The sequence below is a fragment of the Ruditapes philippinarum genome, unplaced genomic scaffold (genome assembly GCF_026571515.1).
Source record: "Ruditapes philippinarum isolate M1 unplaced genomic scaffold, ASM2657151v2 ctg2181_1_1_1_1, whole genome shotgun sequence".
Taxonomy (NCBI): domain Eukaryota; kingdom Metazoa; phylum Mollusca; class Bivalvia; order Venerida; family Veneridae; genus Ruditapes; species Ruditapes philippinarum.
The window spans coordinates 19,628-38,582 of NW_026855723.1; the positions used below are offsets into that span (position 1 = coordinate 19,628).

Genomic DNA, 18,955 nt, shown 5'->3' on the forward strand with positions numbered 1-18,955 from the left:
TATATTTCATTCGCTTTTTGAATAACCATGATTTTCCTTTGTAACCAGTCATTTCTTTAAAGAAAAGCGCCTGATTTGAGAGACTACAGGAGAATACAGAAAACATAAATGATGCCGTTCATACAACACGTAATTGGTTAAACTTAGTTTCCTTTAAAGATTATTTTATATATCAACCCGGCCCAAGTTAACCCGGTCCAAAGTCAATCCGGCCACAAAATTAGTTAATGACTCAATCCTAGTCGACTGCAAGATTTAGACAGACCGATTTTATAATCTGATATTCCATAGATGTCTGTCTTTACAAAGGGCGACCATCATTTATATAAAAAAAGCCCTAAAGCGCACAATTTGTTGGGCTTACTCAATCCGGTCCGAAAATTGGTCAATCCGGCCCCAAAATTTGGATTATGCTGCCCCAAAATTGATTTTCAAATAAGAACGGTAAACCAAAGCAACAGATAAGCTTTGAATGTGAATTGGGTATTACTCATTCATTTCCTTTGGAATTGGGGTTTAGCTCCATTTAATTGGGTATTCCAAAACTCCATACCCTATATTTTACTTAAAGTCAATTGGGTATTCAATTTTTTTTTCTTTCGTCCCTTTGTACGACGCCATATTGCACAGCATCTATTCATACAGCTGGGACCTACTTATTGACGGTCCCTGCAAAAACAACGGTCTCTGCCGGTCTGTAAAGACTGTCAACCTGATCAACGGTCTCTGCTGGTCTGTAAAGACCGTCAACCTGATCGACGGTCTCTTGCTCAGTCTGCTTTCTTGGTGAAAATCTATCTTTGAGTGCTCTCATAAGTTCCTCATTATTGTGTGTCTTTGTTGTCAAATTTCCAATCACTCCTTGAGCTTGGCCTCGTAAGGATACAGATAAGTATAAACCTTCCTCATTTTCATTCCAGCCATTCAAAGTTGCACAAGTGTCAAAGTGTGCTTTATAGTTTGTCCATTCACAAGTTCTGTCATAAGTAGCAGGTTTCATGATAGTAGACCTTGTAGATGTTTTATCCATCACAGGTGTTGTTGTAGCAAGTTCACTACATGTCTGGCCAATCTGTCTTTGAAGACTATCAATCTCTCTTTGGAGTCTCCGCCTACGATTTTCATTCCTAAGATTTTCCATTTCATCATACATTAAACAAAAGTCTTCATCGGACAATCTATTTTTATTCTCAGCCATGTTGTTAAAATTCTAGGGTAAGTTAGCCTATCTAAAGCTAGAAGTGTCCCCTGTTGGGCGCCAATTTTGTAACCTGCATGGGCTAGCTATTACATATATAATTGTTCTTATGGCTACTTTGCCAGTTGATTGGTTACAAATGATTATAAAATGATTTGTTCAAACCTTGGAATCAAGTTTAAATTAAATATTGTTTATAACAGTAACATGCCTTTATAGTTGATGAAAACTTTTGACCCATTTTAAAGTTTGATCTCTGATTCCATAGTCATGTATTTTCAGCAGTACTTTCTGATGGGTGACTGTCGAAAGCGGGCTTACTGAAATATTATAGTAATGTCAAGAGAAAAAATAATGTAATATTTTTTTTTTTGATATCTAACTTTGGAAACATTTCATGACTTACTCTATGTGTTTTCATTTTTCACATGTACTGCTACAAAGAGTTGTCAGCAACTTGGCCGTTCTGAAAACTGTGTCTCATCAATAGGGAGAAGAGAGAAACATTTTAATATTATTAATATAGCACTACTTTTTCACTTTTTCTTATTATCTTTTTTCTATTCAGGAAATAATGTGAATAATTATCAAGATAAAAAGCACAAGAAAATGTCTACAAAGATTTCTTTGTAATCATCACCTTTACTTGAAATAAGTTGTTTATTAAACAATAAATCACATTAGTTAACTAGTTTTGATAACAATGGCTAATGTGCTTCTAGATATCATGAAGCTTTTTATCTTGCAATAATAATTATTCCCATTATTTCTTGAGTGGAAAAAGCTAATGCCAAATAACTAATAATAAAAATGGGGCAGGGTTGACCAGAAATCTTATTGAATGGGGCCGGATCGACTAATTTGGGGCCAGATTCACTCAAGGCCGGGTTGACTTATACCGTTTGCCACTATGTCTATTCTGACATGTTGCTTTTATTTTGACGTTGTGCGACAGATCTAGCAGTACTATTTAACCTGTTCGCTGAAATATCTTTAGCTACACAAAGTCCTGACAGGGTCTTTCAAAAAGAAATGAAGGACCTTGTCTAGAATTTGGCTGAAAGCTCTCCTTTTCTGGTCCTACTAAACACTTTAAAGTCAAAAGTAAAGTCTAGTTATCAGTTATCTTTTAGATTCATTATTAGCATGAATTTAATTTCGCATCAACACTTATTTCACGGTAATGGCATTATCCATATTTCCATGTGACCAGTGTCAGCATTGCAGATCAAATACGACATATTTAAGTCATTCCCCTAAACAACAATGTTTTTGTGCAAAACATTTTAAATCTGTAGATTTTTTGAAAATCAGAGCATGGCTTTTCAATGCCATGATTAGAATGAGTGAAAACCAATGTAGAATATTTTAATCCACACAATGTTCTTTAATTAAATCCTTTTTTCCTCAGAATAATTAACAGGGTTTACAGGCGTTTTTTTTCTTCACAATTGTGTGTACAAATGAGAATTTGAAAGGAGTCCAGGCCCTAAGTTAACCAATTTAGAGAAAAATGGTGTCATGTATTGGAAGTAAATGTATGTAACATTAACCTTTAGAAGTAAGTGTTACTTCCCTTTGGATGTATGTATTTGAACTTAAATAGAACCAGCCTGGACATATTTTGCCAGCACCAAAAGCCCAGCAATGAGAATCAGGCCAATGAGCTGCTTGTTATTAAGGTCCGAAATAGTTAATTTTAGTTTTATTAATTGCAAATCTATGAGACAATATTATTGAAATTTGAAACTTAAAAGAAACTGCTTTCTATTTGAATAAATCTTAATTCATACCACTTTGTGAACAGGTTTTTTTTATATTTTTGAACATACAAATGGAAAGGTAAAGTTCATGTAATTTACTATCTGTAGATACATTCAGGAATGTTCAAGTATAGTGACTGGATTGTTAAATGTTTCATTTTTTTCAACATCACTGATAGATCACTATAGAAGGGAATATTTTTCAAAAATAGGGTAAAACAGTATATTAATTGGAGAGGGGCCCTAAAAATCAGGAAATGAGAGTCCTGTCAAGAAAGGGCCATAACTCTGATAAAAATAATTGAACTGGAAAATGCAGATAATATGCACAAAAGCAGCACAACAAAACTTGGTTAAAATTGCATCAGTAGTTTTTGAGGAAGTTCTAGACAAGTTTTATGACAGATGGACAGACATGTGACAGCAAAAGTGATCCCTATTTGTTGCCGCTACTCTGTTAAGCAGGCTACACAAAAGTGCAATAACCACAGATTCAATATTACCGTAAATATGTGGCATCACCATGTGGAAGCCTACTTACCTGTCAAATTATTCAATGTCTTAAGAAATCGTCCAGCCATAAACCACAATGCCTATTTGATAGATATTTAACATGAAGCATTGTCTGATGATTATCTGCATTGTTTGTTAAAATTAAGCTCTGTAGGGTCAAATTTAGCCCTGTATGACTGAGGACACCAGTTTTACATAAACTTATAAAGTGAGATCTTGATTCTGCAAGTTTTTACTTCATGCATACTTTGGTACACATGTGAAATCAAAATTAACCATGGATGATTTTGTCCTAGTTATCTAGTTCTCTATTAAAGGAATTAAGAGCAATTTACGTGAACAATTTAGGGTTATCTAAGCCCTTTTTCCATGTGACTCTTAGAGAGTCTGTAAGTGGCAATTTAAGTTTTATGAATATGGGAGTAAATTTTTTGACTAATAGCTCTGAAAGGTTTTAACCTGAGTACTTATCAGTTTTTTGTTGTTTTATATCTTAACCAAAGATAGATATAATTTTGTTTCAAGCTGTTAAAGGTAGAATCTTTGGTAGTTGTTCATATTGAACATGTTGGGAGATCAAAACTGTATTTGCAAATGAGTATAATAGCCTGAGTTTTCTTCATATCCAAAAGTTTTACGTTGCTTGTAAATCCATGTTTGATACAAAGATCTATGTGTGTAAAAAATTGGATTAATCTATCTAAATTGTTTATTGCATTACAATTTAACGTTCACTTTTCATGTTACAGAGCTTTCAGTTTTTAGGGTTTTTTTTATAGTATTGTTGAAGAATGAGACAGTGTTTTATAATGAAACTTGTTAACTTCTTTGAAAAAGATTAACAGGCATTAAACAGACTACAGCTTCATGTTTTCTGAGAAAATGTACGGGAACATCCTGGCAATTTGGAAGAGTTCCAGTGATTAAATTCCAAGGTGATTGGCAATTATCTGTTAAATGAGATACAGTGACTGCCAAACAGTTGTTGTGTAACTTGTAATGGAAGCTGTCACTGTTATAATGAAGAAGGAGAATATTTAATTGCTGTTAAGAAATAAAATATCAAGAACTGAGAATGTAACATAGCCACACATACTAACCAGTACCTCTTGCTTTCTAGAACTGACCAATACCTCTGTTTCCTGGAACTGACCAGTACCTCTGCTTTCTAAAAACTGACCAATACCTCTGCTCTCTTAGAACCAACCAGTACCTCTGCTACCTTTAACCAACCAGTACCTCTGCTTCCTAGAACTGACCAGTACTTCTCCTTGCTAGCTCTGACCAATTCCTCTGTTTCCTAGAACTGACCAATACCTCTGCTTGCTAGCTCTGACAAATACCTCTGTTTCCTAGAACTGACCAATACATCTGCTTCCTAGCTCTGACCAATACCTTTGCTTCTTGGAACTGACCAATACCTCTGCTTTTAGAACTGACCAATACCTCTGCTTCCTAGAACTGACCAATACCTCTGTTTGCTAGACTGACCAAACCTCTGCTTCCTAGAACTGACCAATATCTCTGTTGCTAGATCTGACCAGTAACTCTGCTTCCTAGAACTGGCCAATACCTCTGCTTCCTAGAACTGACCAATACCTCTGCTTCCTAGAACTGACCAATACCTCTGCTTCCTAGAACTGACCAATACCTCTGCTTGCTAGAACTGACCAATACCTCTTCTTCCTAGAACTGACCAATACTTCTGCTTCCTAGAACTGACCAATACCTCTGCTTCCTAGAACTGACCAATACCTCTGCTTCCTAGAACTGACCAATACCTCTGTTTCCTAGAACTGACCAATACCTCTGCTTCCTAGAACTGACCAATACCTCTGCTTCCTAGAACTGACCAATACCTCTGCTTCCTAGAACTGACCAATACCTCTGCTTCCTAGAACTGACCAATACCTCTTCTACCTAGAACTGACCAATACCTCTGCTTCCTAGAACTGACCAATACCTCTGTTTCCTAGAACTGACCAATACCTCTGTTTGCTGGAACTGAGCAATACCTCTGCTTCCTAGAACTAACCAATACCTCTTCTACCTAGAACTGAGCAATACCTCTGCTTCCTAGAACTGGCAAATACCTCTTCTACCTAGAACTGACCAATACCTCTGCTTCTAGAAGTGAACAATACATCTGCTTCCTAGAACTGACCATTACCTCTGCTTCCTAGAACTGACCAGTACCTCTTCTACCTGGAACTGACCAATACACCTGCTTCCTAGAACTGACAAATACCTCTGCTTCCTAGAACTGACCAATACCTCTTCTACCTAGAATTAACCAATACTTCTGCTTGCTAGAACTGGCCAATACCTCTGCTTGGTAGAACTGACCAAGACCTCTTCTACCTAGAACTGACCCATTACCTCTGCTTCCTAAAACTGACCAATACCTCTTCTACTTAGATCTGACCAATACCTCTGCTTCCTGGAACTGACCAATACCTCTGCTTCCTAGAACAGGCCAATACCTCTGCTTCCTAGAACAGACCAATACCTCTGCTTGCTAGAACTGGCCAATACCTCTGCTTCCTAGAACTGGCCAATACCTCTGCTTGCTAGAACTGACCAATACCTCTGCTTCCAAGAACTTACCAATACCTCTGCTGCCTAGAACTGACTGGTACCTTGGAGTCCTAGATCTGACATCTACATCTGCTTCCTAGAACAGGACAATACCTCTGCTTCCTAGAACAGGCCAATACCTCTGCTTGCTAGAACTGACCATTACCTCTGCTTCCTAAAACTGACCAATACCTCTTCTACCTAGAACTGACCAATACCTCTGCTTCCTGGAACTGACCAATACCTCTGCCTCCTAGAACTGACCAATACCTCTGCTTCCTAGCTCTGGCCAATACCTCTGCTTGCTAGAACTGACCAATACCTCTGCTTCCAAGAACTTACCAATACCTCTGCTGCCTAGAACTGACTGGTACCTTGGAGTCCTAGATCTGACCATTACATCTGCTTCCTAGAACAGGCCAATACCTCTGCTTCCTAGAACAGGCCAATACCTCTGCTTGCTAGAACTGACCAATTACATCTGCTTGCTAGAACTGACCATTACTCTGCTTCCTAAAACTGACCAATACCTCTTTCTACCTAGAACTGACCAATACCTCTGCTTCCTTGAACTGACCAATGCCTCTGCCTCCTGGAACTGACCAATACCTCTGCCTCCTAGAACTGACCAATACCTCTGCTTGCTAAAAACTTACCAATACCTCTGCTTGCTAAAACTGACCAATACCTCTTCTACCTAGAACTGACCAATAACTCTGGTTGCTAAAACTTAGTAATACCTCTGCTTGCTAGAACTGACCATTACCTCTGCTTGCTAGATCTGACCACTACATCTGCTTCCTAGCACTGACCAGTACATCAGATTCCTAGCACTGTTATCTTATGAGGAATCATAGTTGTGACAGGAGTCTGAAGTAAAATAATGACTTAAGCTCATACATTTTTAAATAAGTGCAAAATAATGAAATGTGCATGTTGCTAGTTTGCTAAGTTCTACCAAATCCATGAAAAATAAATGTACAGTCATATAAATAAGATAAAGATTTAATGCTGTCAATGGTAGTTGCAAAGGGGGCTTGCGCAGCCCCCTTGATCCCTGGCGTATTTTCCTCTGATTTTGTGATTTGCTGTTGGCAGCCCTGTCTGCTTCTGACCAAACCTTGCTTCCCAGAAAGGCCAATACCCGCCCCAGAACTGGCCCAAAACCGTTCCCAAAACTTTCCATTTCTTCTGCTTTTCCCAAAATAACCAAAACCCCTTTTCCCAAATGACCCAATACCTCTGTTCTGGAATGACCCAATCCTTTGTTTTTAGAACAGGGCCAATACCTCTGCTTGCTAAGAACTGGCCAATGACCTCTGCTTCCTAGAACTAACCAAATACTCTGCTTTCCTAGAACTAACCAATACCTCTGCTTCCTAGAACTGGCCAATACCTCTGCTTGCTAGAACTGACCAGTACCTCTTCTTCCTAGAACTGACCAATACTTCTGCTTCCTAGAACTAACCAATACCTCTGCTTTCTAGAACTAACCAATACTTCTGCTTCCTAGAACTAACCAATACCTCTGCTTCCTAGAACTAACCAATACTTCTGCTTCCTAGAACTAACCAATATCTCTGCTTGCTGAAACTTACCAATACCTCTGCTTTTTAGAACTGACTGTTACCTTGGAGTCCTAGATCTGACCACTACATCTGCTTCCTAGCACTGACCAGTACATCAGATTCCTAGCACTGTTATCTTATGAGGAATCATAGTTGTGACAGGAGTCTGAATTAAATCAATGAATTTAGCTCATACATTTTTAAATAAGTGCAAAATAATGAAATGTGCATGTTGCTAGTTTGCTAAGTACGTAACCAAATCCATGAAAAATAAATGTACAGTCATATAAATAAGATAAAGATTTAATGCTGTCAATGGTAGTTTTGGACAATTAGAATATTCATAGACATTGATGTATTAAATAGACTGTGCAGTGCCTTTATGAAATATTATATATGAAATGGTATTATATAATCAATATAAATGTTTGTCTCCATATTGTGATGGGAACAGCTGTTGTATGATTAACACCGGCTGTCAGAGAAAGTTTGAAAATATGTAAATTGTTAACTTGTAACAGTCATAAATTCAGCCTTTATATAAGAGTCTTAATTTTTGCAATCTGTTTAAACTTCCTTAAACTTTATTCATATAGTAGAGCTATATTAATAATACTTTGTAAATAAAATAATTTATGTCATATTTACGCAGTTTCATGACAAGGTAAATTTTTTGGTAAGTTTGCGAGGGAAGGTGACTGTGCCCTGTTAGTGGTGGGAGGGGAGTTAAGTCACTTTGTTTAATTTAGATTTAACTGATATGTACAATTCCAAATGATTTAAAAGTTTTAAAGTTCTGATTTTCTATGTATATATCAAAATCGCCTTATCCCCTCGCTCCTTGATAAGACTTTTGTTATTATCAGAAGTGTGCATTATAGACCCTGATAATTTTGTTTGTTGAAATTCAGCAGTTTTGTCTGGTGACTCATTTGTTTCTAAATAATCAATGGAATCAATTGCAATACATGAAAATAACTGCACTCACACTTAGTCCGTTAATTTCCTCCAACTTTAGGAATGTCATATTTTGCCGAAGTTTCAGGCTCGGGTCAATAGTCACCATATAAGGGCAATTTTACAATTTATCGACTTTCTATCAGAAATGTTCACATCGTACTTCATTTAAATTACCATTCACCATAAATTTCTCCAGACATTTAAAGTGGATTTTCCCAGCCCAGCAACACTGATACACGATGTTTGAATAAGAATTTAGGATTTTAACAATTTTCATCGTAATAATAAAAGGATGTAAATAAGTAAAAAATTTGTTATCCTGTTGTGGCTTTAATTTTACAAATTTATCCATACATAATAATAAATTGATGATGTTTTTGCATTTATTTTTTTTTGTTTACTTTAAAGTTATTGGATGATTTTTTTGCGTTGACGATTCAGTACATAGCGCTGCAGTTTCACATGGGCGATTGACAGATGATTATACAGGTAGATGTTAATGTTAACAAGTTAACTGTATGAGGAAAAGTATAATGTTTATAGTGGTATTTATTAACTGTTAATAAGGAAAGGAGGAACAAAGCTTAACAATGTGAGTAATTGGTGTTTTTAGCTTCTTGTATTTTTAAAATGTTAGTGATCTGGTATCCTAATTTGTACAGTAATTGTTTTGATTATTACAGAATGAAGGGATTCAGTGTTTCCATGTTTATGTTATTATATAAGCTTTACTGGTCTAATATCGGCGTTAAGTTTGTTGTCAGTCTTAGAATCTGGATAAAAAAAAAACAACCAATATTTATCATGAGTTAGGTAAAGTTTCAAAACCTGATTTGCAAGAGTGTCCGCTAATCTTGCGGTCCGCATAGTTGCATTTAGTAGAATCAGTGACTCATGAGCTTTAATATATTTAAATAATGTGTGGGATCGATTGAACATCTTAATAAACATTCTTGCTAATAATTCAATGACAACAGGTCAGTACATTACACATTTTTTCCTGGTTACATTGGCTTACAGTACTGTTAAACTAAAAATTTACAATATGAACATGGAATTAAAAAATTGTTTTTTTAATGATATGAAATGTTTGCAATTTTTTTATTGCCCACAGACTATTTGTAAATAATTCTGCATTATTTATATTTTTCACATTTAAACTTAAAAATCATTCACTTTTAAACTGATTTAATATTATTTTGTATTTTGAACATTTTTTGTTGTATGCAGACAAGTCCATTTTTTTTTTTTAAAAAAATAATTAAAACATATGGTCAACAGTCTACTTTTAACCCATTACTTCATATACACGCCTTTTAACGCCTTTTTCACCCCCCCCTTTTTGTTGTCTCAAATGGTGAAAAAAATGCCTTATTTAGGCCCCCCAACACTTGTTTTTGTTTGAGAAATGTTGTTAAAAAAAAGTGACCACTTTTTCGGCGCGGCCCCCCAACCAAAAGATACATCAGGGGGTTGCCAGAAGGGGGATGTGCCCCCTTCTGTTTGGGGGGTTTGAAGGGGGCGGAGTCCCCCTCATCGCCAAGAAAATTTTTGGACTTGTGAGAGGCTATAAATGACCTCAGATTGATCATAAGGTAACGTGTAACCAACGCTGAAAAGCATTTGACTCTATCTCAATCCATTGAGAAGTTGCAGCACTTTGAAATCAATTATGATGGAAAAAATCAACGCAAAAATAGTGATTTTTTGGCAATTTTGAGATGTCCCCTCGTTGCCATGGTAACAGAAAATTTTAAGCCTGAGCATGTTGTTGCAAGGGCAATGGTCCAGTCAACATTTGTGCCAAGTTTGATTAGTGTTTGAAGCAGTTTTTTATAGTATTATAGCAATTTGAACTTGTAATGGGAGACTTTCAATGAAAACAGCCATTTTTCGCAAAATGCTCATGAAGTAATGGGTTAATGAAAAAAAAAAAAAAATCTACAAAACAACAATTTTTCTTTCAAATTTATATGACAGACCATGTTTAAACATGGAAAAAAACGCGATTTAGGGTAATTTCAAGTATTTTCATCATTTTCTGTTAACCCATTACTTCATATACACGCCTTTTAACGCCTTTTTCCCCCCCCCCCCTTTTTATTGTCTCAAATGGCATTGAAAAAATGCCTTATTTAGGCCCCCAACACTTGTTTTGTTTGAGAAATGTTGTTAAAAAGTACCACTTTTTTCGGCCGGGCCCCCCAAACCAAAAGATAATCGGGGGGGCCCGAAGGGGGGGTTGCCCCTTTTGTTTGGGGGGGTTTAAGGGGGGCGGATCCCCCTCATCCCCAAAAATTTTTGGGCTTGTGGGGCTATAAATGACTCAGATTGATCTAAGGAACGTGTAACCCAAAGCTAAAGAAATTTTACTCATTCAACCATTTAGAAATTGCACACTTTGAAACAATTATGATGGAAAAAAACAACGAAAAAAAATGATTTTTTGGCAAAATTTTAGATGTCCCCCCGTTTTCTGGTACAGAAATTTAATAGCATTGTTTGCAAGGGGAATGTCCAGTAAAATTTTGCCGTTTGATTTGTGTTGAAGCGTTTTTTATAGTATTATACAATTTAAATTAAAGGGGATTTTAATGAAAAACCATTTTTCCAAAATGCTCATAAAAATGGGTTAAATTTAAAATAGCAATCCCCGGTGATAAAGTTAGTGGTGTGCACTAATGTAATTGTACATCCTTAAAATTTTACTTACCTGCTTATTTGATTATGTAAGAATTCTTGCATGCAGTTTAGTGGAACAAAAACCTCTTCATAAAGCGGCCTTCAGCTTTTATTTTCTGTTTGGGAAAACAGTTCTGTGTTGTTTCAATCTAAGTATTTATTTCAGTAATTATATCCATATCTCTGTTAAACGTTCTTCAAAATAGATCCCCAAGAACTATTTGTAATGCATCAGTGAGGAGGATAGGTAGGTAGGTAGTGATGTTCATGTCATCAGGAAACATATTGTTCGCTATACTTATTTAAATATAGAGAGAGGACTGGTAGATAAGAGACATTGAGGGGTTTCCTTAATGTTTATGTATTTTTTATGTCCCAAGATTTCATTTTCCATCTTAATTCTTTTGATTTGACAATCATATGAAAGGATTTATCTAAAAATAACATATTTAATCGTTAGAAAAGCTGAAGGCAGCTTTAAATAGAATATGGTCCTTGGTAGTGTACATAGAGAAGCTGCTGTTTGTCTGAAAATGTTATTTGTTAAACCTGGCAGTTCTAAGGGTTCTGTACATTCTGTTTATATACTGAACATTACCTGTGTCAGAGATGCATGTGGTTACAATTTCTTTGATGAAGCAATCTATTTCAATGACACATTTTTTGTCATTTGTTCTTTTAATAATTAATGAAGAAACTGTTGAGGGTAGGTGTTATGTGTTGAAGAAAATATTGACATTTATGGGAAGGTAATTGATACATAATGGTACTCTCTGTTCAATTCTCTTATTTCAGACAAAGATTAACCCTGTATTGGATGTAATAATTACTTAAGCATGGAAGTCTCAAAGGGTTGGTTGACAATATATCTGATGTCTCCTTTTATACTCCTATATCTGTAAGGTACTGTGCACAATTTGCAGAATTAATTCCAGTGTCATGCTGATAATGAAAATAATTATTGTTTCCTATGGCAGAATAATGTGTAAATTGTGCAATAAAATTTGCCAGACCAAAACAAAAAAAAAACAAAAAAACTTTGCCAAACATGGTCCAGGGGGTGATATAAAGTTTAGTTCAGATTTGATATAATTTAGCAAAACATAGACTGTACATAGAAAATGCTTAGTGTTCAACAGCTTCTGACAGAATATGAAAATTTGCTGAAAATAGAATTAGATTTGTATGAAAGTAGTGGTTTCAAAATAATTCAGACAACTTTTTTTAGCAAACATTCATGAACTATATTCAATATAATTATGATTGATTAAGGTTTTATTTGCCAATCAAAGAGGATGATCATTATAGAGCAAACACTCTTCTATTGTTTGTTAATTCTTTTTTTTATTTTAAGCCATATAATCGAATCTGGTTGGACTCAATAAGATAATTGATTTACTAACGCTAAAGTAACCCTATTGGAACTGAAAGTACTCTCAGGTTATTTTTTAATGCCACCATGATAAAGCCAGGCCAGCCCTGCATATTTGCTACTAACCAGTTTTCCTTGCCGAAAACTAGAAAATTTCACCTTTATAATATGAATGAATATCCCGCAGTTTTTCCCAAATTTTGGGAGCTGGAATCCCTTTTAGAAATTTAAAAAGGGTTTAAGGTTAAAAATTCAAAATAGATGTTAAAATTAAAATAAAAGAAAAATTAAATCGTGATTAACAAGCCATCCTAAATAAAACAAATGGTTTTCCCAAAATCGAATTGCACCAAAAATTTTTTTTTCCCCAATTGGGAAATTAGCAATATTGCGAATAGTTTTTCCCAAATAAAAAGGCTTTGTACCCCCTTCCCCAAAGTGAATTTTTTCAAAGGCTGTTAATATTTTATTAAAATCAGACACAGTTTTGGAAAGTGGGTCTGAAAAATTACCAGAGGATTGGCTTGTAAATGTATTTTTGAAGATAATCTTAGAGATGCATCTGATGAAATGCTTGATGTTACCAAAAACAGCTTCATCTTGCCAACAGGTGAAGCTGTAATCATGTTATGTTACAAAAAAACTTTTGATTGGATTTGTCTGCTTCAAGGCTGTGTAATTTCCTGAGTTATATCAGGCTGATGTCAACATGTTTTGTACAACCATTAAATTAATGTTTGCATTCTTTATGCAGTGGAAAGACTTGTTAATGTCACTTCAATGATTCACCAATCATTTCTACCAGCTGATTTTCAGCATTTGGGAAATTACAGTATTTTGGAGAAACAGTACTCGTTATCTGTGTGATAATTGACGTTTAATTGGATCTCTTTCAATGTTTCCCCAAGCTCAACAAGTCCTCAATACTAAAAAAAGATTTTGTAAAGTGCTGAATATACAATGTACTTTTATAGAGAAAGAAAACTCGTTAAAACTCATTAAGCTTTTAAGCTTAAACTTCTCAAGTTATAAAAGAAATGGTAGAATGAAAGCTGTGTTTGAAAGTCTTAAGAAATGGCTTTTTGATGTAATGAGGATTTTCCTTTGTTTCCATCTTTTATGATAAAGAATGAACAACAAGAGAATAAAAAGGTTAGCTTGTTATTGTAAACAGACTGTTGTTAAATAGGTTCTCTCAGTATTAGAAAATGCTGTAATATATAATTCTTATCAATGGGCTGTTTGAACTGTCTGACTACTTAGTTTGTATTGTGTACTTTGTCAATTTAATGCTTATTAACATTTGAAATGGTGTTTTCTTAAACTTAAGTTATAAAATATTTTAGAAAAAAAACAACAAAAAACAAAACTTATAGAACACAGCAAATGTTGTTACAGTTACAGTGAGTGCCAGATGATGAATTGTATGAGCTGGTCCTAAGTGCAGGGCTTGAATCTGGCTTTCTTGGATGAAAGGCAAGACACATTCCGTATTTCATAATTGTATTTAAATATGTAACTATAGATATCAGTTAATGCTCCCTTTAAACTATATATTATTAGTAATTACAACCTGGCTGTTATATACATGTATAAATATGTTGGGAAAAAAAAAATGTTCATTAATGTTTGAAAAAATAGAAAAAAAGCTTTATTATTATGTATTTGATTACTGCATGTACAGGTATATATTTCAGTTACAAATGATAGTATTCTAGCTATTTTACATTAAGATGTTAAGGTTCGACTTTTATTGACAATATTAAACCAGAGTGTCTACCTTAATACGAAATATTAAGTATTTTGACCAAGTTGACCCCAAGATTGACCATCAATTATAACTTGGATATGTTGATAATATTAGTTATTAATGCATGACCAGGTAACACAATGTATATATCGTATAAACTGTACTAAATTATATGTCAAAAGCTTTAATAAAGTACATACCAGGTACATCAATAAATGTGTTAATTACATAGACCATAATTATCCCCCGCCGATGGAATCGGGAGGGGGATATAGTTTTGGCGTTGTCTGTCCGTCCTTCCGTCCTTCCGTCCGTCCGTCCGTCCGTCCATCCATCCGTCCGTCCGAATTTTGTTTCCGGAGTAGTTCTCTGCAACTAATGGCTGGAATTCAACGAAACTTTATGGGAATGTTGATCAGCATGTGAAGTTGTGCACCTGGGTATTTTTGTCTGGATATTTTTAGTATTTTTAGAGTTATTGCCCTTGACTTAGTAAAACGTCTGAATTTCGTTTCCGGAGTAGTTCCTCTGCAACTAATGGCTGGAATTCAACGAAACTTTATGGGAATGTTGATCAGCATGTGAAGTTGTGCACCTGGGTATTTTCGTCTGGATATTTTTAGTATTTTTAGAGTTATTGCCCTTGACTTAGTAAAACGTCCGAATTTCGTTTCCGGAGTAGTTCTCTGCAACTAATGGCTGGAATTCAACGAAACTTTATGGGAATGTTGATCAGCATGTGAAGTTGTGCACCTGGGTATTTTCATCTGGATATTTTTAGTATTTTTAGAGTTATTGCCCTTGACTTAGTAAAATTTTGTAATTTTCAACTTGTGTCGCATGTAACTCGAAAAGTATTTGACCTAGAGTCATGAAACTTTACAGGAATGTTGATCAGTATGTGTAGTTTGTGCACCTTGGTATTTTCTTCCGGATATTTTTACTATTTTTAGAGTTATTGCCCTTGACTTAGTAAAATTTTGCAATTTTCAACTTATTTGAAAATTGTGAGATCCCTTCTTGATGCCTTGAAAATGGCAATGAAGTCTGGAGTTTAAGATGTTTTTACATCTAGGTGAGCTATTGTGATCCCCCACCGTCCGTCGTCGTGCGTCGTCAGCAATTTCTTTAAACAACATCTCCTCAGAAACAAATGACTGCACAGCAACCAAACTTTACAGGAATGATCCTAGGGTGGTCCCCTGCCAAAGTTGATCAAATGGTTCCGTTCTGTAGCATAAGTAGGTCACAGGGCCAGAAAAGGAGTTTCAAAAATGCAAAATTAAAAAATCTTGTCTGAAAGTACAAGGCCTAGAGCTTTGATATTTGGTATATGATATAACCTATAGGTCCTCTACCAAAATTGTTCAAATTTTAGCCCTGGGGTCAAAATTGGCCCCACTCCAGGGGGTCATAGATTTTCCTTATATGTATATAGTGAAAACTTCTTCTTGTTTGAAGGTACAAGGCTTCAAGTTCAAAGAATATTACAGTTTATGCCATGATTAATATATAAATAAAGCCTTATGTCTTCAGTTGTTGTGTTAATAATAACCAGTACTCGGCGGGGGATATAAATTCAACGAATTTGCTTGTTTAACTACTGTTGTGCTTTTTATACAGTACCTGACAAACTTATTTGTGAGAGTTTTGAAATTATTTTACATATTTCAGTTAACTAAATACAGTAAAACCTGTGTAGTATACAAGTCAGTCTTTATTCACATGTTTTAGTGGCTATAAATTTGTACTAAGTTTGTTCATAATTGTCATGGTGGTATAGTCAACTGTTATGTAACAGGTTGACTGCCATGGTGGCATAAAGCCAACTGCCAAGTAACAGATTGACTGCCATAGTAGCATATAGCCAACTGCAGTGTAACAGGTCGACTGCCATAGTCGCTTATAGCCAACTGCAGTGTAACAGGTTGACTGCCATAGTGGCTTGTAGCCAACTGCAGTGTAACAGGTCGACTGCCATAGTCGCTTATAGCCAACTGCAGTGTAACAGGTCGACTGCCATAGTCGCTTATAGCCAACTGCAGTGTAACAGATTGACTGCCATGGTCGATTATAGCCAACTGCAAAGTAACAGATTGACTGCCATAGTTGCTTATAGCCAACTGCAGTGTAACAGCTTGACTGCCATGTTGGCATAAAGTCGACTGCAATGTAACAGGTTGACTGACTCAATCACATAAAGCCATCTGTAATTTATAACAGGGTGACTGCCATGCTGGCATAAAGCAAACTGTAATGTAACTGGGTGAAGCAGCCTTTAAATTGCATAAAGTCAACTGCAATTTGTAACGGGTAATCTCTTAACCATTTCATGCAGATAGCACAAAAATAAATACAGATAATTATACAATTAAATCATAATGGTACCAAATTTAGAGGAATTCCAGAAAATTAATTTGGTATCATATATAAAATGTGGCTGTGAAAGTGCTAAAGGTGTCTTCATACAAATTAGAAAATTAGTCAGCTGTGTTTATAAGCATGTTTTGTGATGATGAATGTAAAAACTGAATGTTAGGGTGGACTTTTAGTACAGATTTGACTGTAAATAAGTATATAAAGTTGTCTGACTGGTGGCAATATTATTAGAAAGTAATCTGATTTTAGTACAGTTCAAGGAAAATAATGTAAATTATTTGATCGCATGTGTTCACTGTTGAGAAAATCATTGCCACATTGACACAGGATTTGGACTAGAGGATATTGTCAGAAACTAATGAAATCGTCATCATTAATTATGCAGGGTAATTATTGCCATATTGATCAGAATAGGGCATAATCTACATACTTATGGTGACAAACTCATTCTATTTCTTCATGGAGGTCACTTGTAAATCAACTTCCGAAAGAAGCTTGGCTCCAAGCTTTATTTGAAATGTGATTGGATCGTCATGGAAATAAACCATTTGTCAGAGCTCAGTAAGATTACTGAAGTTTAGATGGATTAAAGTGAAGTTCCCTTATAAAGTACTATACAGATAATGGAATAGTAAAGAGGTTGCTGAAACTATTGAATGAATTATTGGTTTTAATGTATCAGAATATAGAATGTAAACAACTTGTTGATAAATCTTGAATAGCAGCATAAACTCTTAAGAGCTAAAGATTTAAAGACGTATGGAATGTATGGAATGCGAAGATGCTAATGTTTGTTAAAGGTAACCTTTAAAATAAATGCTTTTTATGCTTTTTTTGGTTTTATTTTTTGTGTTTTTTGTTTTAATGCTCAGACTTATAAATTTTGGGCATATTCTTACAAGTTAAAAGGTAATAATTATCAAAGTCTGTACACTGCAGATTAAATGTTTTTTACTCATTGGAATAATGTTTTAACTTTTCATGAAAATGATTACAAATATTGAGGCATGCTGCTTTAAGACCAAATTAAAAAATATATGAACATATGTTGGACTATGATCTTATATTTCGTTGTATTTACACAAATACTTAGTTCTGTCCAAAGATTGTTTAACTTCCCAGTACTGGTATTATTAATCAATAAAGTCATATTTCCTGTTTGTTTACATTGTTTAAAGAAAAAACAATACCCAAGGATCAGTGTATCCAGGAACTCTTTGATCTTGCATTATTAGCTAGAAAAAAAGTTGGCTTGCTACATTATTAACAGAAAAGATCACTGCATATTGTTGTAATTGTATTGAGTCATTGTGACAGTGTTGACAGGCTTTCAAAAAGAGTTACTTTTTAATGTATATTTAAGGCTGAGGTAAAAAAAATGACTATTGCTTTTCTTGTATATCCATTTAGATGACGTTTTTTTTTTTTTTATGCCCCTGGGCATATAGTAATTGAACCGTCCGTCCGTCTGTCCGTCTGAGCGCACGAGAGGGTATAGATTATGTTGGGTACTAAATACCCAACAACTACCAATCCTACTCACTCCGTATCTATTGTTGGGTATTTTCTTTGATTTTTGGGTACTTTTTTTACACAGTAAAATACCCAACAAGAATACAAATGTAAGGCTGTCCGTCCGAGCAAACATTTTGGGTTTAGGGGCTATATAACAGTAAAGAGAACAATAGGTTCATTCCGTGATCAAAGGGTTTATGGGCTAGTAGCCCTTAAGAAAACAAAGAAAATAGCCCCTAAACCCAAAATGTTGGAACGTCCGTCCATCTGTCTGTCCGTACGAGGTTAATCTAGAACAGCAAGTTGGATTTTTCTTAAGTTCTACCTGTACCTATGGCTTCTTAGTTTACACACTTACTAATCAATACAAAGTACATGATCTGGTCAAGTTACATAACTATGGCTTCCATATTTACCAAGTTATTTATTGCCCTTTTCAGCACTTAGAAAATGAATAATGGTTAACCTATTACGGCAAGTTGGAAATATCTAAAGTTCTATCTATACTAATGGCTTCATAATTTCCATACTTACTTATCAATACGATATTGCCAAGTTATATAACTGTGTCATCCATATTTCCCAGTAATTTCCCTTTTTTCACTTTGAAAATAGGGCCTTGTATGGTTAACCTATTCCGGCAAGTTGGATTTCTTGTAAATTTCTCTTAATTGCTTA

The 18,955-nt window shown here is 35.1% G+C and overlaps 1 protein-coding gene across 2 annotated transcripts in view; it reads left to right on the top strand.

Moving 5' to 3' along the window:
* Positions 1–14: 14 nt before the first annotated feature.
* LOC132744210 (serine-rich adhesin for platelets-like) overlaps positions 15–18,955 on the top strand; it is an 89,877-nt gene continuing 70,936 nt past the window's right edge. Inside the window, exon 1 of one of the 2 annotated variants that reach the window (XM_060732831.1) lies at positions 15–129. The gene's annotated coding sequence lies outside the window, so the exon portion shown is untranslated. Of the gene's footprint in view, positions 130–9,019; positions 9,172–18,955 lie in introns of those variants that run through there. The other variant, XM_060732830.1, reaches the window with a different exon arrangement.